A 21,638-nucleotide genomic window follows, 5' to 3' on the forward strand; every position below is an offset into this window, starting at 1 on the left:
TTTTTTTTTTTTAAGTTGGCAGAAAAATGCTGCCTTGATTGTTAGTGACTGCCAAGAATATCCTTTAAATGTAAATGACCTTTACTCTCTTTTGACCTTAGTGACACTTGAGTACCTAGAAAAATATCTGTTGCTCTTTGAAATGTCTGTATTTTTTAACTCAAAAAGCTTACTGAAAACATTTCATTATTCCTCGTAGAAATAAAAGAGTGTATTTATAAGTTACTACAGCTGTTATTTGATGAACATAAAGAAAGCGTAAGCTGGCTTCCTTATGGTACCACTAGGAGCTAGAGAGAGATATATGGGAAGAGGATTAGTAAGACATCACACCATTTTTCATTTGGTTTATCATATTTAGTTTTTGATTTCTCTAAATAAAATAATTCTAGTTACTGTTCTTCAAAACACATGCTACAGCTTTACTAGATTGCTAATTGATGTTTACTTCCGTCTGAGTGCCCCTGGCTTCATTTTCTTATGAGGACAGATTTAGAACTTCAACAGCCAGATTGTCTTCTCTCAAAGTACCATATACACACAAAAAAGAAAAAAAAAATCTAATAATTAAAAAGGTGCCACAATGACAACAGATAAACAGGTATGCTTCAATGGTGTATAAGGAGAGACCCTACTGTTAAGAAGTGGGAAAAGGGAAACACGTGTTCGTGGGAGACAGGGAAATTTTTTTTCTACTCTTGCTTCCACTCTAAGAGCTCTGGATTCAGAGTCTAGAAATATGACTTCTAGTCCTGGTTCATTCATTTACTAATACATTTATATTTAATAACTTACTAACATATTTTAACCCTCTTTTCTTATCTGAATAATGAAGAAAATAAGCATGTCTACCTAATGCAATCTTCAAAAGGAAAAACTGATCACATATGTAAATTACATAAGGAACAAATTCAGCATATAATTATTATACCGCATATCCCCTCTAAAATAATAAAATTTTCTCCCCCACCTTCTGAGAATTCATTGAAAAGGAGATGATTTATTTTTTGGTTTTGTACAGTTAGTAATGATTATATTTCTCGGCAGTGAGTGGATTCTGGATGCTTGTTTATTTTACACAGGAAACATGAATAGCTCTTCTCTAAATAAGGAGTAAGCAGGTCTCTCCAGTGTCAAAATGGTGAAGTGGATGAAACACTAGAAGATTTATATCAGATTATATCACAAGTCAAATGATTTAGTAGCCAAACTTATGTAAGTAAACTAAGCAACATGGGCTTATAAAAGGAGTCTACTATGACCTAAATGCCAACATTTCTCTGGAGAAAAACAAGTTTCCAGAAAAAAGTGCCACCAAATCAATTACTGAGTGACAACTATGGAATTTTTCTGTGGCAGAACATACTTTATGTCTGATAATTATGAAAAGAAGCTACTATTGCATTACTTAAACTTTTATCAATAACAATAAAATCAACATACATGACATCAAACTGCAGTAAACTAAAAATACACTGAAATATAAAATGCATATATATTTAAATGTGTAGCATAAACAGTTATACACAGAAAGATTAAGTTTAGGTACAAATAAGGCCTGTCAAGCGTCATCTACGTAACAGAAGTCAAAGTCATAAGACACATTTAGGTGATGGCGAACAAGTTAGTGTGGAAGTCAATAGTAAGGAGAGGGCAGATGTAGAAGGTAAAATGGCTATTTATTAGCAGTTGAATATTGGATAGAGAGTAGACAGTCTTAAGAATTATTTGGACTATTATGTCAGTGACTGGGTGGTTTTCTATGCTACTGATGAAGAAAGACAGAGAGGCAAGAAAGAACACAGAGAATAAAACATGTGGAAATGTGAATGAGTTAGTTTTAGACCTTATTTTATTTAAATAACTTAAATGTGTGGAAATGACAGTGACCATCCTTCTGCAATGCTATTAGGCAATTATAAATTTGTGTCTGTTCAGAAATAATATCAATCCTGGATTTTATCATTATTAGCATAATGGCAAAAGTTTCCAGAGCACATAGGCTAAGCAAGAAAATTGAAGATAAATTGGAAGAATCTTGAGAATCTAGGAATGTGACAAAAATTGCAAATAAAATCCACATAGAAAACCCATCAAAATCATAGCAGTAAAAATCAAAGTATCTGTCGTACTTTACAGTATCACAGAAACCAAGATAGAGGAAATTTTAAGATTAATCAGGGAGCAAAATTTACCAAATTTAAATTAGATGTAAAAGGCACAGAGGATGTTGGGTTTGACGACAAGCAAGAAAAAGAGTAGTAGATTATGAAATAAAATGGGTAGCGAAGAAGCAGAGGTTTTGGAGGGGTGTGTGTGTGTGTGTGTGTGTGTGTGTGTCTGTGTGTGTTTGTGTGTGTGTCTGTGTGTGTAAGCTTGGTAGAAAGGTTGAGGCTGTAATTTGACTTTAAAAATCAAGGTGGAGAAAAGAGTTTCACCAAATGAATGACCAAACATGATTACATCCAAGGGAAATAAGCAAGTTGAAAATAAAAAAAAAAAAAATTAAAAAAAAAAATGAAGATGAAGCAAAAAGGGACAGCCAGGAAAATATATGACCAAAAGGTAAAGTGGTAATTACTAAATATGTATAGTACCTTGGTATTAGGAAGAAGAGCAGAACACAAATTAACTGGATCAGCAACAATATTTCTAGAGTTGTACTTTATTACAAATTGTATTAGCTTTGTAACCTTCGGCAAATAATTTAATATCTTGGGATCCACTTTCTCACATCTAAAATGTGGGTAATAAACATACATGACACATCTACACAGCACTGTGTAAAAATATAAGGGAGAGTAAATGTGCTTCATCAGTTGAAAAATGTTATGGAGATGGTTCATGTTGTTATTTCTGTGAAGCAAGACTGTAAATAGAAAGTAAGAAAAGCAAAAATGTCCCATGATTTCTAATACATAATGATTTAATGTGCCTGGGTTGGTTATTAGGTTAAATTTGCATAGAACACATGGCTTTTTCATTGTTACTTGTACAACTTACTGATAGTTAGCATGCTACATAATATCCCATTAAAATAATTCTCAGTTGAGATATTTAATTTAAATTATACCTATAGATGCAGTCTTGCCATCTCTAAACAAATTTTCCAATAATGTACACAAAGTTATGAAATAAAAGACTCTTAATCGGCCTTATACATTTGTATAATCTGTACAGTATGTAAGTAGCAATAAAAGTTTCAATAGTCTTTAGGTCCCACCCATGAAAAGCAGCCTATAGTGAGCAATAAAGATTCGAGGATAACAACACGAGTCAGTTTTCTTAGTATACTGCTCATAGTGAGAAAGCAATAGCTTAGAACATATTTTTATTTGTACAGGCAAAAATAGTTCCTGATAATAAAAATGTCACCATGTGATATTGCAAGGAATACTTCAACCTAGTGTTTCTAGAGGAATTCATAACAATCTAACTAGCAGTTTTCATTCTCTGTGGATTTCAAAATGCAAATTGATTTGTTCATATTCCCGGTTTAGGAAAACATAATATGTCCCTGCTACCCCATGAGATTGTTCAGATTTCCTTGACTGAAGACAAAGTACTTATTAATATTATAAGTAAATCCTCCTGGGTCATACTAAAAGCACAAAAGCTCACTAAGATTTAATGGATAATTTTTAGAATTATCTGGAATTTCAAATTATCAAAACTCAATATTTTTAAAATGCTTTTCTATTTTTTAAACGAACAAAAATCATCATTACATTTTCATTCTGATTTTTCTATGGTTCATGAAACCAAACAACTAAAATTATATCATAAACTATTTAAGAGTACTTGCACTAAAATTATACCCACTAGTGAAGATAATATTTAGAATATAGTACCTAAAATATAGGTAAAAATGTTTTATAGATGTAGGAAGACAATGAAAATTATATTTTATCAAAATCAAACTGAAAAGCTCTCAGCCAGAATGACACTATTTAACAAATATATATTGTGTACAGACTACACATCATACACCAGACACGGCTACTGCAAATAGCAAGATATAAAAAACACTTTTTCCCTGGGGAAGAGAGTTTGGGAAGGGAATATTACAATGAAATGTGTTAAGTTCTTAAATGTACAAAAGTACAGCATTGCTGCGGGAATAAATGCAGTGCCAAAAGATAATGAAACTAAGGAGGATTTAGATATGAGATATCTATCTCGAAGACTTCTGTAGAGAAAACTCTTTTGCCCTACTAGATATTTTGCCTGGATTTTGCTAGAGGACGTATGCAAAGGAACGTAGGCGTGAGCAAACACCCCATAATGAGGAAACTCCAGGTAGTGAAATATGGATGGCCTAAAAATGGAGATGATAGAAATGACAGGTGAATTCAAAACATAAATCCTCTCTGTAACATGCTAAGAAGTTAGAAGTATTTTTACACTTTATTGCTGATGGGAAGCCATTTTAATATTTAAGTGTAATTTCAAGGCAGTCTCAGAGGGGTTCTTCTGACAGCAGTGCTGCTGAAATAAAAGAGGTGCGCAGAGGGAAAGACCTACTGAGAAACACGGTGACGAGGGGGACTCAGGCAGAAATGCCTACAGTGAAAAGTGGTTTTCTTCTGTGATTCATTCAATGTGACAGAAGAGTAGAGAAATCCATGCATACTCTTCAGTTTGGGACTTGAGTAACTGGGTAGCTACTGTGAAAAATCACAAATGTAGGAGTAAAGGAAGCTGATGCCCTTATGGGATGAGATGATTTATGTAGCAAGTCCTTTAAGTTATATTGAAATTAAGGCATTGTCAGAAAATAAAATATTATGACATCCATCCCGTCCTTGAATAGCCATAAATTCCAAGCATGGGAAGAATTTTCAAGGTTACACAAGGTTCATAGAAATTCCAGATGGTTGGTATGGGGGTATGTGGTAGAATCAGTCACCTGTGTTGTTAGAATGGTGTTGGTTGAATCATGTGACTAGAATGCTGGAAATACAGGAACTAGCAATTGTTAGGGGGTCTTCACTATCACACAACTGAAGACAAAACTAGTTGCCCCTTTACCTGGAAAATCAGAAAAGAAAACTACTGAGGCAGAGTCAGCTAGCTGTCTCTGTAGCAATGGTCACCTCTTCTGTAATAATAGACCCTTTAGTTTGGGTAAGTAACCTTCCAGACACAACAAAATTTCCTAGTCTCCCACACAGATGGGCATGGCCTTGAAATTGGAATATGAGAAGTGATAGATGCACTTTCCAGGTACTGCTGAGTAGAATGTGGACTTAAAAGAGGAAGGGTCATTTTGAAAATCAGATCTAAGTCACAAGTTGATGGTAACGAAGCAATCATATGGACAGAGCTTTGGTTCTCAGTGACATGAAGAAGTTGATCAAAAACTGTTGATACTCACTCAGGCTGTGAATGTAAGTGGAATACTTTTCTCATTTGATTGACATTGTTTTTTCTTGTCTCAACAAATGCATAAGGAAATGTTCTGAGGTAAGTCTAAATATGCACAGTAAAGACACTGCCTAGTTATTGTTAACCACGTAGAAATTGAAGAAGGCTAGGGTGAACATGTTGGATTAGCTTTTAGCAAACAAGCACTCAATTTTTATCCTTTTCATGAGGAGGATAAATAAAGCTAGGATATATAGCAAAGCAGTCTGGGTATATGCCCGAGCCAAACAACGTTTGAGTTATTTGAACTAAGACTGGAACAGTGTGCAGAAAGACCATGTCATCACATTCATATCCTATAATATTTAATCCTGTGTGTTTAGTCCTATGTTATTTAATTATGCTGATGGTTTTCTGATAAGAGTTTAAATAGAACCTAGGCTGTTTTCTAAGAGAGAAAGAAAAATAATAATAAATATTAAATTCCAAATTTAAAACTCATCACTTTATATTTCCAAATAACAGATGATCTTTATGAGTAAAAATAAAAAATAAACATGTCTATGCCATACTCAGTAAATAAAACTTTCTAATTTCATTATTTATAATGTTTATAATAGCAAAAATACTTGTTGAAGCCTTAAACAAATTTAAAAGCTACAATTTATACAAATTACCTTATTTATACCTGAGAAAACATTTGAGGTAGGAATGCATCATTATATGAGAAAACTGAGTTTCAGAAAAGTTGTTACTCATTTATACACAGTAAGTGATGCCTCGGTTACTTAACTCTAACACAGTATATAATCCTACCATCACTGTGCTATACTTTTTTCCACTTACAGAATCTAATATATATTGATACCTTATTGCATACCAGTAACTATGCTGTGCCCTTTGCATATCTGAACATAGCTAATACTGCCCTTGTTTTACAAGAAAAAAAACTGAGGTTCGATGAGGTCTGAGGTTACCCGTTTCACGTGCTACAAAAGCTTTACTCTAACCCAGGTCTGTGTGAAATGCCACTTCATGTTTTAACTACTATTCTACATCATTTATAAATTTGTTTGTGAATAAAAACTTACCAAATGTAAAGAATGCACTTAAAAAGAATCTGCTCAAGCATGTTTTACAGGGTCTTATCTGCAGCTAATAGCTATTAAATATTAATTAGTAAAATGATCAGGGGAAGCCTCACTCATTAAGGAAAATCAAGGCTGGATAATTAGAGAGTGCTTTGGGATATTCAATGGTAAGATGGTTGTCTGAGTGCCTGAATACAAAGCTGCGGTATGTATGGAGGTTGAGAGAGGGACACACTTTCTCCCTTAACTTGAAGTCAATCTCCCTCTGCAGCCAACTATGCTAAAAAAAAAAACTCCTCCATTTTAATTTATTGACATGAGGCAGTGGTAATTCTGGTTCTTAAGATATTCTCTGGGGAATATGATACATTACAATCATTTTAACCATTAAAACTTTTCTCAAATTAACTTATTTGAGTAATTTTGTTTTTTTTGTTTGTTTGTTTGTTTTTTTAGCCTAGGAGAATCCTGAGTAAACGCAATGTAGTAATGAGTCATACGTTTTCTGCTGATAAAAAGGAAGGTGCTAGACAGGATAAGTGTCCTCTTTTTTTAGATCGATTGCCCTAGTTTTTCCGGTGCATATGCTGTCCTAAAGTAGTACATGATTCAGATATGAGTGAGCTAAAATGGTTTCTTCTTATTTTATCAATATTTGACTAAGAGTATTTATAGTTTCTGTGCTGTTTCTATATGTTACACACACACACACACATTATGATATATATATATGTCTCTCTATATATATTTATATGTAAGCATATATATTATTTCTTTTAATGAAAACATATCTTATTCACACTTTGGGGACATAGAAATTGAAGTCTGTATTCAGAACTAATGTCTTCTTCATGCTCCTCTTTTCTGGTAAGAGGTGGTTTTCCTCAACACTGCTTCCTTTGTGCTTTCTCCATCAGTGGTTTCCGCTGCTCCTGATTTCACCTGTGCGCCAGCAGCATTACAAGCTGCAATGACAAAACTGTGTAGCCCAATCCTCTGTGGTATGGTTTTCAGTTCAACCGGTCAGAGCATCTAAGTGTCAATTCCAAGATAAATATTCTCATAATGTGGCCATAGTTCCAACTTTATACTCTGTACTTCTACTGGTGTTAGGAATGCTGTATCACATGTTTAGTTCCCAAAATAGCTAGAGTCAAATCAGAGAGTCCATGTTTTCCATTATACTCTCTAGATTATACTCTATATACTCTAGATTGTAAATCTAGATTATATTCTCACTCATTTCCAAAGCCATTCCTGAGGCTTGAATTTTCCACATTTATTTATTTTTCTTTAATCTCTGGGATTTTTGCTAATGTTATCATTAGAAGACTTTAGTAAGCTTCCAATAGATCAGACAACAAATCTACATTTCATATGAATTTAATGTAGTGTTTTTAACGTTAGCTATAGGAACAAGTGTAAAATTAGAAGTCAAAGAGTGGAAATCTAACCGAGGCTCAGCACCCTGGCTCATTAGTTTTGCAATGCAGCTGTACTTGAATTGCTCATAAAGATGCCTAAGAGCAGCAGATACTCTTTCAAAAGCACAGGGCAGGGGTTGTTCATCTTTCATACCTTCTATCAAAAGAAAAAGTGATATAAATATGTTATACATATTGCAAATAATTTTCTTTTATCTTTAATAGACTTATGGACCTGAGAGAAATAAAATATTTGCTGCATATAGTGATCATGCACATTGCATTCAAAGAAGCCCTATATTAAAATCAATAAGATTTTAGGACTAGAGGTTTCCAAATTCTGTTGGAACATTATATGGTAACAAATTGGTAAAATAAAGCACATTCCATTCAAGAATCACCTAATATTTTGAGGATCATCTCAAAATAGGTATGTATATATGAATGAAAGTGATATGTACATAATATGGATCCACATTCAAGATATATTTTAATGAAAAAAAATACTTTAAATAAAATAATTTAAGAGGCTGAACTTTATTTCTTTCATAGCTGTAATATGCATGGAGCCAACATTAATTACATTCCTATATTAGGCCAATTAGTGTGGCAATTTCTAGTAGTCACAATATTTGATGAAAGTCAATGCTTGCCCTTCAGAATTTCCATACCAGTTTAGCTGATGCTATAGCAAATGCAGAGATAAAAGTACATATGCTAAGGACATCCAGGAGAGGTTTTGTGGAACTAAAAATAAGAGAGGTAGAGAACTTTACAAAAGGAGCTTTTACTTTCACTTACTCCAGTCAAGATTTTGAGCTTGCTATCCGTTCACTGTAGGACAGCTAACTCTCTATAGGAATGCCATATAATGTAGGGTTTGAAGACTCTGGTCTGTACTTTTGGATGAATCACTATCTTTTGTTCTCAATATTCTTTTTTACTAATCAAAACTATTATGCCTGATGTGCATAGTTAAGATAAATTTTAGAAGTTGTCATGGAAATACTTAAAAAGTAACACACAGTATGTGGCCACTAAGCCCATTAAACAATTGTTGAACTTCTCATCTCTTTCTGGCCCTAGGAATACTGTACCAATTAATAACAGACTGAAACTACATAAAATAGATCTCACAGATTCAAGAGGAAAGAGCAGGATTTGGTGGCCAGATTCTTGAGGACATTCATCCTTGGGATCCAGTCCCTAGCCTGCTGAGACACATCATGGAGGCTTGTCTTAGTGAGTTTGATTATGAGGAGTTCCAATCAAAGTTCAGCCATAAAAACAGATGACAGAAATTTAAATAAAACAATCAGAACCTGCGTTCTTTCAGCTGCAGTCTCAACAGGTGTATTAAGTACAGCCTGGTAATTGAACAAAGGAGGAAGCCCACTAAGGTGGACCAAGTGAATAATACAGATTAAGAGGACTCAGTCTGACTCTGAAAGTTGCCTTCAATATATGATCACTAGAAATTAGAGGAGAGGGAAGGAGAAGAAATTCTGAGATCTGTAAGTGAATGCCATACCCGTCTCTTACTGGGGGACAAAATCCCAAGAAACTCTCACGCATATAGATACCGAGTCTGAACATGTATTAGTGTACAAAAAGGTTATTATTATTGCAATTGGGCATGATTGGAACAAAGAATAAACTACGTCACATGCCTCCATTGGCAGCCCGGAGTTTGAGTCAGAGGAGAACAGAAGACAAAGAGACTGGAAGGAGGGACTAATTTCTTTGAGCAAGCTGGGTTTCCTTACAGACATCCTTGAAATCACTTTAATACTGCAATAGGAAGCTGAAGTCCTTGCTGCTTGGAGTTTTCCTAAAAGCCGGGTCCTCTTTATTCCTTTATATCTTTTCATGTCACTAAAAACTTGAAGCAGTGTTTAACATTAATTTAGAGCAAACGGTTAACACTTTGTCCTAGTATTGCAATTAAAATACTAGTTTAAAATAATAATTGCTAAATAATATCTATATATAACTACCGAGTTGGACCATGGCATAAGGCTTTTGATTGTTTACTAGTTATTTAGCCAAGAGCCTCTACATAATTAATAATAATTTGGCCAAAAACATTCTTTTATTTTTTTTTAATTTTTGGTTGTTAATCAAAAAATAAAATGGTTAAGTGTCTTTCCACAAACTATCACTAATCCTCTAATTAAATTATATATGTGTGTGTGTGTGTGTGTGTGTGTGTGTGTGTGTGTAGTCCCCCCCCCCCACACACACACAGGTCTCTCTCTTCTTTTAGCTTATATTTTCTTAATGGCTCACTTGCCAGTCAAAATGTCACCTACACTCTGCTCCACTTTCATTTAATACTTACTTGTCCTAACCAACTAAAATGCAAACCCTTCTGAATGTGTAGGAGGCTGGCATGCCTTCATTATATATAATAAAGTGTTTTTTGCTATGTTTGGCACAAATAGGCAATCCACAGACAAAATATTGACTGACACAAATGTTGAGTTTAATTTTTCAAAAGCCCTCTTGAGCTTTATAGAAGCTATGACTTATTTGGTCTCCCATAAATACATAGGACTGCTCACATAATGTGACACTCATTTAGATTTGTATTACTTCACCCTTTAAACTCCATCCAAATATCACTCTTTTGAAACCTAGTAGTTGCATATGACCATTATCTAATTTTAAAGCATCACCATCTTAATGCACTTTTTAAATATTTAATACTTTAATATATCAAAATCTATTTTAAATAATATGAACACTGATTATGCACAATGATTTAATTCAAGAGTACCTCATCTATTCATTTCATGGTGTTAAGATCAAAACATGTGCTCTACTTCAACTAGACTCCCTTGCAATATTAACCACATAGCCCAACCAAGACTTAAATATACACTAACACAAACTGACAATATTAATTCCAAATGCATGTGGCTTTTCTAATTAGTTGTAAGCTTTACTTGAATAAGCTAGTGAAGCATATTGTAGAAGAAAGGAAGTAGTTACTGGCAGAAAATAGAGTTTATTAATTTAATTTACTCAAAAAAATGTAATATGTAAATCATGAGAGTAATATAAAAAGAAAAAATATGTGGAATGGTATTTTATAAGCCCTGAGCTGGTGCTTGTCAGAAAAACAGAAGTCTAAAACTCAAAAGAATATAAAGCTTCTCAGGTTAATAATTTTAACCTAAATATCACTGTTTAGCTGCAAATGGACTTCTGAAAGTATTTTTGGAATTTTCTTCAGGATTATTAACCCAGTAGCACTTACCTTACTATAACAATGCCTGAAATGGAAGACATTTCTTTATGGAATTTATTATAAAATATTAAGCAATTATTTATCAAGGGTTAGTAAAAGGAGGCTGAAAACTATAAGGTCTAAAGTGGCCACCTATGATAACTTCATATTCCAGAAAAAATGAATGTTCCACAGAAAAATAGTTCTCCAACATGCATGTGACTACATGCTGATACAAGGTAAAGACTACTTGAAATGAACTTATTTTTGAGTCTCTTGAATCAATCTACATTTCTAAGCCTGGGCTTGTCTACAAAGTTGGGTTTTCCTTAGACAGAAAATTAATAGATGAATGAATAAATCAATGAATTTCCTTATGGTCTGGAAGTGGGTCTCTTATGCTTAAGGCTAATTTAGCCCTCGATTTAGTTTGTGTTGATAAATGAATTTTTGCATTTCCCTGAGATGCAGTCCCCAATTGTGGTAAAGATTTAGAGACTTCTAGAGCTAAGCCAGTTCTGACCTTTTCTCCTTCTAGGTTCCCAATAATACTATATTTCCTTTCTCACATCAGTTGAGGAGAGGAGTCTCATGTGACTTCTTTGGGCTAATGGGATTTGAATATAAATAATATGCTTCACATCCGGGCCAGAGCACTGAATTGCTGCTGCCTGACCCTTCAATTTTCTGTTCCCATTATCCCAGTAATTTAAGAGGTCACATGATCCAGATGGTGGCCCAAGTCCCTAAGGTGATTGCAGACTCAGTCAATTAGTGTGCCCAATGACTTTGAACACAAGAGTTCCCACTGACGCACATTAAGCATGTACGTCAAAGGTGGGGGGGGGTCTCTTTTGGTTTAGCCCCAGGTATTTCAAGGTGAATTTGTTATTCCAATATTCCGCCATAATCTACCCTGATGTCCCTCCATGCCTTTTTATTCTTCTTTCTCATGCCTATTACCCACCCTTTGGATTAGAGATCATTCCAAGTACTGGGCTGATTGCCTAGGAACTGGTAACTACTGATCAATTTTCTGGGTGAAGCCTCAGTGCTTCCCATGCACTACTGACTATTTTTATTTGCCCTATTTTTCTGCTCTTTATTCTTCACCAGACTCCACTAGAATATCACTCAAACATCCCAATGGCAAATCCTTGATGGAACTTCTTGCCTATTAACATCCCCTCAGCTCCCTACCCAAATTGTGTGTGTTTTATGTGTGTGTGTGTGTGTGTGTGTGTTTTACACAATTTCTACAGCTGAATCTGTTTTCTCCACATGTTGATTTCACTCTGGGGTTACTCAAATTGTAACCAATGTAAGTGTTTATTAAGATATCAAACAGCATGTATTTTCATAAGCAGTTTGTTCCTCAAGTAAGTTGTGTTATTTGATTTAACTGTTCGTTTTTGATTTATTTTTTCTGTTCTTTTTCTATTATATTAACAGAGCTTAATGCTAACTGCTTAATGAACTAAACAGTCATTTAAAAGTCACAATTTTGGAAGTGAGATGTGGGTAAAACCCAGCCTTTCAAAAGTAATGCAAGTTCACCTACAAGAAATCAGTACAATCTGTTTTGCTGTAATAGTTTCTTTGTAAAGGTGACTTTGTTCCAAAACAACTGATATATATGAAGAAGCAGTGCAAACACAATGTGAATTTTGAGTTTGCTTCGGGAAACATCAGATGAGCACAGAAAATGGCACCCACCTGAACAGAGCCACATAAGAATACATAAAACACACATGTGCAGATACTTCAAATACCTACTAGTGGCCTCAGTTCACTGCATGTGTTATGAACTCACCCATTCACATCTGGTGTTACACCTTTTGGTCCAAATCAGATAACCCTTCCTCCACCACTTTGCAGTAACTCACAAGCTGCAACATTTATGCCCATTTCTGCAAGCCAACTTCAGATCTTTTTCAAATTAAAGCCTCATTTGTTATAAAATATATGTAGAATAACATATATGTTATAAAATATATGTAAAATATATGTTCAATTAACCATTGAACATGTAAAAAATGTGCTATTGTGTTTCAACCTTTTACTTTAAGTGTCATTGAGGAAGTTTTAAGTGTTGTGTGCTCCTAACTTCCATTTTTCCCATAAGACTTGTGATTGTATCATGCAATTTTGCATAGCATGGTAATTTTTATTTTTTAAGACTCCTATGTCTTGCTATATAAAAATGTGGTAGTGGGATTAACAATCAAAGGAGCAGTATCTGAGTAGGAATAGATGCTAGCAGCCTGCTTGTGCACATTTTCTAAGGGGAATGTGCAGGCGTGTAACTGAATACAGGGAGGAGAGTCTCTAAAGAATCACTGCACTGCAACACTAGACGATGTGAGTGCACTGTGTAGTACTGCAGGCAGACAATCCCAGTGCACAGCAAACAAAGTAATTGTCTCAGTTCAGAATTGCAAGCAAACGGCATCAAAGAAGCCGTCACACCTACTAACAGGGTCCTCAGATCTTTCTGATAATCACCAACTGAAGAATGGCATTCACGTATGTGACTCAAATGCTTCCAGTGGTGTGATGTTTCTTTCAGCACACTGCAAACAATAAGAGCAATAAAAATAGTTAAATATGCATTCCTATTAGAAATAAGAAGAAAACCTGCCACTGTACATTGTGAAAAATGTGTTAAAACCACAAAACCAAAAAAAGAAATTCATAAAGGATTCTTTATGATATGTGTGTATATGTAAATATAGATTTAGTTATGGTTAGCACAGTGCTAGATACTTATTATTGTAAATTTTAAATTTCTGGGAATTTAATACATGTCAGACAAAAATAGAACTATAGTTTAGCAGCCTATCTATTGACATTTTAACACTTTATTTCCTGTTTCTCCATGTTTTTGTCTTTTTCTTTTTTGGTATTTATTTTGCTTATAAATTCTAAATCCCATTCTGAGTACCACCCTATCATCCACAAAGCAGTATTTTTTTAAACTCTCTTACCCTTCACCAAGGAAAATTGCTTCAGTAATGATTCTCTCTTTCTCTGTATGTTTTGCTATAGAAGGAAACTTAAGAATTTCTGTAATACATGTCAGCTCTTAGATATTGATATAGAAGTACTATGTGGATTATGTGTAGTTACATTTGTAATTAAATTTGATCTAATATATCCGATTTTGGTATCATGACCTATCACATTTCTTGTGCAAATTTGAATTTAAAGACTGAAAGGTAAAACACTGATAGAAAATATACTAAAAATTAATGCATGATATATTTTTGGATATTTTGTTAAAATGGAAAAGGGCAATTTATATGAAATGATAATGTTTAAGTAGTTTTCATGTTCAGTCACGATGTCTTGTTTTGCACTGAGAAAGAAAGAATATTAAATAATGACGAGAATGTTCAGCAGAGTGGTGGGCAAACACCTAATTGGACAGTTGATGAGAGAGAATAGGTACAAAAAAATGGAGAGAATGAATGAAGATAATATAATCAGCACTCTTGATAATTAATTTTCTTTCTGGAGAGAGGAGCAGAGAAAGATCATTAATGGGAGAGAGATGTTTAGCAAATTTTTTTAAAGGAGAAATAATAGCACATTTACTCAGTGAGAGGGCAACATTGTGAAACAAAAGAGATAAAGGAAAACAGCTGGAACAAGAGTCATGAAGCGGGAGACACAGAAATGCATCAGGTGGCCATAGAGAGGGAACAGAGTTGATCTGTAGTTACAGAAAAGAGAGATGTGCGATGTCAGATACAAATAGTTGTCCAGATACACAGAAAGGACATCATGGAATAGTTTCTTGATTGCTTTGATACTCCCTGTGGCCAAAATTGAAAGAAACAAAATCAAGAGCAGTGAAGCAGGGATCAGAGACTTTAAGCAAAAGGAAGAGAGGTTTGAATTAGTCACTTAAAAATTGGGAGAGTGAATGGACTAAGGAAATAGATGAGGACTGGTGAACCAGAAAGGAAATTAAAAGTCCCCGAAGTTAGTTGCCAAGAAGTTGAGGTGAGAGCCACTACTGTGGTTGTTTGTTTTCTCCCACTTACGTTTAGCTGCACGCAGGTGAGGACGAAAATGAAGGTGTGTTTACTAGGGTTTGAACTTCACCTTGTGAGTAAGAAGACTTCAGAGAGACAAAGAAACAGAGGGAGCAAATACTAGAGTGAGTTTAATACTGACCCTGAGAAACCAAAACGAGTAGCTTGAAAAGTTAGGACATGGGACGGGGCGAGTGACAGAGTAATGCAATAGAATCGAAGATTTATACATTCCAGGAGGGACAGAATCATGCACCGAGTACTAGAGGCAACGAGTGGGAAAGGAAGTGTGTGGTGGTGGAAGAGTGGGATTCTGGAAATTGAGATTGGAGCGTCAAAATACTGTTAATGACAACAAATCACAACCACTGGCATGAGTCGTTGATATGGGGAAGCAAAATGTAAAAATGGCAGCAAACACTTTTATTAAACTTACTACATACCAAATACTGGTCTGATAAGCTTATCCATGCATATATACATATATAAACTGATGTAATTCTAACAACAATACTACGGAATACGTTCATCTATTACATAGACGAGGGGATCGAGACAAATAGACATGAAGTAATCGGCCCGAGGATACACAACTACGTTACTACGTTGTGGTGGAGGCGGGTTTTGAACGCAGAAAATCTGGGTCCACATTCTGAGCTCTTCACTGTTGACTATGTATTGGAAGAGAGGAAGTTAAAAACTTGGATGGTCAGATGATTGGAAATGTCATCTCTATGGCTTTAGAAATCACCAGGATTTATGTCAGCAATGTTGGAGGTCATGCTGGTAATAAAAAAGGTAAAATTAAGGAGTGAACAGTAATGACTTGGGGATCAGATGACAAATACTACAAGGAGGGTGCTTCTAGGGAGAAAGGAAAAACTGGAAGCAAAAAGAACAGTAATTTCATCTCCAGAACCAATAGTAAGAGAGATTTTGGACTAAAAATAATAAAGAGAATTTTACAGGAGGAAATGTCACTGATGAAGAGTCAGGTTCCAATTAAAATAAAGATGTGAAGGGAATCTTCAGAAAAGAAGCTGAGGATCCATCATTGTGTGGCTGACTGACTACAAGATCAGAGGTCAGAGCCACAGGGTTGAAGTGGGAGAGGCAGAAGATGGTTTCGGAAAAAGGAATGAACGAAGATGGATGGACATAATCAGGGAATGGATACAAGTATGTTTTATAGAATCAAAAGTAAATTGTATATTATCAAATATTGTCATTAAAAGTACAAAAATCACAACTTTGATTTGTCTGCCAACATGCAAAGGTATTGCCAAGTAAATGATAATAATAGTAACAATAATAATATTAAAACTGCATACATGGAAACAGTTTGATTTTCCAATGTGGGATTTGTTACATCATGATACGATTATATCCATTTATGATAATACTATATAGCACTTAAAATTCTCACTTAAAATGTTTAATACTATAAGGAGGTATGTATGATGCGTTAGTAAATATTAAACATATTATTTTCAGTATACATACATAGCCCTAAAATATAATAAAGAATATGGATATAGATAAACACATTGCTTATAATATGCAATAGTTAATGATGACTTTCTGTGTGGAGTTTTTGTTTATCAATTCCTGTATTTTACAATTAACTCATATTATTTGATAATCAGCAGAAACATTTTAAAAATGTGTTAAGAATCATATAGTATAGAAGAAAATATAAAACAGCTTGGAGAGAATACTGTGTGGCATTGCTTAATAAGATATGGAAATTTCTATTCTATTTGTCTGCCTTTGAGATATCAATGAGACAAAAAGCACATTCCCGCTCAGCCAGCCATAGTCTAAGTGAAATGAAATGGTGAGTAATGCGCATATGGAATCCACTCTAGAAGCATCCACTAAAAACGTAATGGGGTTTAGTATGTTCCATTTGAAAATAATGGAATATTTTAGCACAACATATTATCTCCATATTTGAATTAGATAATTAATTAAAATTAGGTTTGCTTCTGTAGCAATTAAAGATTGTTTTGCTGGGATATAAGGAGCCTGATGCTACTAGCTTATAAATAGTTGCACAGACCAGGTTCAATCCCGTGTTCTGATAGTCCCTGGAGAACGTCATCGCAGCAAACTCTTTCACGGCACATGAAGTGCCCCATTCTAACATCAAGCACTTTGAAGACAGGATGAGACTGGGGAAGAATGACTCTTCATCTGAGCAGACATCTGATTGATATCTGTAGACACCTAAGGACTAGGGCAGAGGGAGAATTTTTCTCCCTCTTATGACTCAAAGAGGAAGCAATGTGGTTAAAAAAAATTCTCTCTCCAATAAAACACTACACGATGTATTTCGTAAAAATAATACTTTCGAGTAGTTATGACCCACAATTTTCTAACAAAGTATCTAGATCCTTAATTGTATCTATGTGCTTGATACTCTTTGTATAGATAACACAAAAGTTTCAGTAATATGAGCATTTTATAATCAAGGTCTAAATTACACTGATGTTTAATGTTAATGATAACTATGGGGTAGGATGTTGAAGATAAAATCCTACTCACGTTACACTTTTTAGAGAAAACCTTTGCCCAGTTCCCAATTTAAAGGGTCAAAATTACTTTCCCCCCCCCCATATGAGATGTGCTTCTGTTTTTAGGTCTAAAATCAATTACTCTTGGCACAGGATAATGAAATGAACTAATTAGACATTGATTCAGATTAGGACCACACTTCCTTAGAAACATTCTTGCATTAAACATTTCCTATAATATCTATTATTACTTTTTTGCCTCTGTTCTGGTTCCTTTCTGGAAAATAACGCCTACTTGTGGAGGAAAAAAATATTATTTATATATTTTAATTGGTTTTTACTCCTAGAAGCTGAGAGGTTTTCTATAAATTTGCATTCACAAAAAATATACCTGGCTGTCTGAGCCGGCTATCAGCTCTAGTACTCAGGTTAATTTCATTTCGATTATTTAAGTAATTGACCTGTTGATTTGAATTTCTTCCTGATATATCTTTAAATTTCTTTGTTGTTCTCTGGCTTTTTGTGTAAAATGCATTTTTGTCTAATATTTTTACATTAGTTTATAATTTTTTTAAATCCTCGTCTGAACTGATAATGCAATTGGGCTCCTCCAAGATTTTGAAGTCTAATGCTGGCAGGTACAAAGTCAAATCAAATCAAATCAAATTGCAATAAAGACTAAGGCTGAGGCCATTTCCCTAAACATGTGTTGTCGTATATGGCTAAAGAGATTACAGGGTTTTATTATGTTTTGTAATTTCATTATATTTAAATGTATATGGGATATATTTGTCTCATAGTAAGTTTATCTTTCTTCTTCTTTCAAAGATAAATTGTGTTTTTATATGAAAGCAAAGATGATAAAGGGGAATTCATAAAGCAAGACTTTCATCTCTCAGCACCATCTATTTAAAATGTGAGGCAGGCCAACAATCTCTGATTTAAAAGTACTCTCTATGCTGACCTAAGAGAATACTATTCCCTGATCTTATCTGTGTGTGTACATGTGTGTGTATGGATTTCAGATGTAGGATTCCATGACCACAATGCCCTGAAAACATAATGTGAGGACACGATTATCCCACTGGTCAATGCCACAGCCTCTTCGCACAAACCTTTGAGTCTTTTCCACTTTAATGTGTGGAATGTCTCTGACCCCTTTAATGTGTGAATGTGAAATGTCATCTCTCAAAAACATTAGGTATATATCATTATTTTATTACTATAAATCAAACCTCAGCTTACTCGCCTTTATTTTTCTCTTTCTTCTTTCAACCACACTTATTTCACCTTGGCCACCACCTATGTAGAAACAGAACCTTAAACTCACTTCTGAACTATATACTTTACATTAAATAAACATCCTAAATCCAAGTTTGAGAAAATGGAAGTCAATGGAAGAGTTGAAACACCAGGATTCAAGAAAAGCCTGGATCAAGGCGGTGACAGAATTTTAAGCAGTAGGGGCTCAATAACCTTTGTTCAGAGTGCTAAAATTAGCAGTATGCAGTTCTAGGATATTCCTATTTCAGGATTCCACTGTACCAAATTTTAAATACTAAGGAGAAAGAAACTGGTCAGTTTCAACCAAGTGTTTACTTGTGGATGGATCAGTGAGAACTGGGAGTGATTGGGTCACATGGCACATACATGAACACAGATCTTCTGCAAAAGACTCTGGGACTGATGTGAATCAGACTCCAAGAGGCATCTCTAATAAAACAGACAAATGCTAATAGGTTGCAAACAGCCACCATTTAAGGGATTAGTAATAAACTATTAGTATACTTAGAGGTAAATATTAATGTAGTTAAGATGATTATATAAATGAAAAAAAATGTATTTTTATTTTAGCCGAGGACCTTTAACATATATCTCAATAAACCGTTCCTCTTTGGGAACTTTTCTAATGGTATCACAACCTCAGAGTTCTCTTCTCACACTCACTCCCATCCCAGCCTCACATAAACCCTAAGGGTAAGTATTGATTTAGTTTTCAGCATTACTTATAAATTTATTTGTTGTGACATTGCTCTCAATTGCTAATAAATAAACATTCTCTAGTTTGGCTAGAATCATTTCTCCAACCCAGACAAGGAGTTCATGCTGAGATAGGAGTTACTTGGTTTCTGTGGGCTCAGGTGACAGGACATACCTCTGAGTTCCAAACAATTCCCCATGGCCTCAGGACACTCTTCTAGGCCGCCCCCATAGAGGAAAGTTACTGTGGCTAGTTGGACCTATTTTCAACAGCAACAGGAGGACATTTAGAACTCAGGACACTGGCATCTGCAAATCCAGTGGCTGAGCATGCTCAGTAGAGAAGGGTTATATAACCCTAATGGCCAAGCATGCCCACAAAAGTGGAATTTATATTCATTAGATAGCATGAATATGTATTAGAGAGTGAAACTATAAAAGTGGAATCCTGGCAGAAAGCGGAGCTGTTGCTCGCTTTTCTGGGGCCAACCTGCACTTCACTGGCTGAGGTGTGCTTGCTTTCTCTCGTATCTAACTTATTTTCAGCAAGTGGCTGCTCACAGTCTTCACCCAGCCTGCAGTCTATACTGGACTTACTTTTGTGTTAAATATGATGTGTGCTCTGCTCAGTCTCTGGAACTAGGCCACACTTTCTCTGTGAAGTCTGTTTCTTTTATCTGTTACTTTAAACCTATTCTCATTTCTGCTGTGACTGTGCTCTTGAATTCTTTCCTGTGGCAGAATCAAGAGCCTGGTAAGAGGACAAGGTGGGTTGAGGCTGACTGTCAGGCCTCCCAGACCGTCTCCTTTGTCGTCAACGCAACAGACATAGTGTACGAATATTGAGGAAAACAAAACTGAAGGAAATTTCTAGGACAGCCAGAAGCTAGCTTGTAGAATGTGTCTAATTTTATTGGGTCAAAGTGAATTTGAAAGAGTTTAAATACTTTCAATAACTAGTCCAGGCAGTTCATAGATGGAACTTAAAAGTAGAACATGAATTTGAGAGGAAGTAAATCAAAGCAAGGGGGAAGTATCAAAGAAAGTGGAAGTATCTTTCCACAGTGACCACCAGCAGGATCAAGCTGTATGGTGGGCCTGTGACTATAAACATTGGTGGATTTGGCACGATTCCTTATTCCCAAGAAGGGGTCTGGGAGCTCAATTTCTTCTAAAAAATTCATGCAATGCTAACTTGGGGAAAGGTATTTTTTTAACCATGCAGGACTCATCTATATTTGGTAGTCTAAGTATACTTGATGGCTGACTCATGCTTTGGATGCTTCATTGACTTCAAATATTTTTTCTTCATGCTACTGTCTGGTAGCCTATGTTTCTTCCTGTTACACTCTGCAGTGAGGTTCATTAATTGCCCAAAGCCAAACTGTGATTTTAATCAGGACTGTCATACACTTAGATATTCACATTATGACATAATATGAATGCAAGTGATAGGTTGATTTTTTCTACAGGTCTGTCATACAGTAATATCTATAATTTAGTTTCTGTGATATATCATCTACTTATGGATAAAGGTTAGGTTTAAAATATACCTCATGACGCACTCCAAAAAACTAAATTAATGTTATGTCCTAATAGATGGACTAATTTTTACTGGAAGAACAATTCTTATAATGATGTCATACTGTATCTACGTAAGTGAGGTAAGTATATCACCAAGTGACCTGGAATAGTTAATTAATATTCTTAATCAATTTAGATAACCCAGGTAAAAATGATTTTTTCTCAGAAGATTTTTTTTTTTTTAAACATTACAAAGTTTATCAGCCAACCTTCTTCAATTAACCACTTGCTGGACCAGGGTGAGCCTGATGATGAGCTAGCACTGTAAATTGCATTGATTGATGCCCAGAACACACCAAAGGCTGGCTCCAGGACAGCTCCTGCTCTGCATGGCCATTAACTTCTGCTTCCACCACTTAAATTATACACTTACAAAAAATGGGCTGTCATTTCATCAAAGCTAG

The sequence above is a fragment of the Cynocephalus volans genome, chromosome 2 (genome assembly GCF_027409185.1).
Source record: "Cynocephalus volans isolate mCynVol1 chromosome 2, mCynVol1.pri, whole genome shotgun sequence".
Classification (NCBI taxonomy): Eukaryota; Metazoa; Chordata; class Mammalia; order Dermoptera; family Cynocephalidae; genus Cynocephalus; species Cynocephalus volans.